Raw genomic sequence first — 490 nt, forward strand, 5'->3', positions numbered from 1 at the left:
AAGGTGGCTACCGCTTATTATCCCCAGACGAGTGGACAGGGTGAAGTTTCCAACAGGGAAGTCAAGAACATTCTACAGAAAACTGTCAATACCTCGCGCAAGGACTGGTCGCTTAAGCTGGACGATGCTCTTTGGGCCTACAGAACAACCTAGAAAACGCCGCTAGGAACCACCCCCTATCACCTGGTCTACGGTAAGGCTTGTCATCTTCCTATCGAGCTCGAATACAAGGCTGCATGGGCGGTCAAGTTACTGAATTTTGACATCAAACCAGCAACTGAGAGGCACATGATCCAAGTCCATGACCTGGAAGAGATAAGACACCTCGCCTATGAGAGTTCCAAAATTTATAAGGAGAAGACCAAAGCCTACCATGACAAGCGAATCAATTCCAGACGTTTCGAACCAAACGATAAGGTCTTGCTCTTCAACTCCAGACTTAGGTTGTTCCCAGGCAAGCTGAAATCTAGATGGTCCGGACCCTTCATCG

The sequence above is a fragment of the Brassica oleracea genome, chromosome C2 (genome assembly GCF_000695525.1).
Source record: "Brassica oleracea var. oleracea cultivar TO1000 chromosome C2, BOL, whole genome shotgun sequence".
In the NCBI taxonomy this organism is placed as follows: domain Eukaryota; kingdom Viridiplantae; phylum Streptophyta; class Magnoliopsida; order Brassicales; family Brassicaceae; genus Brassica; species Brassica oleracea.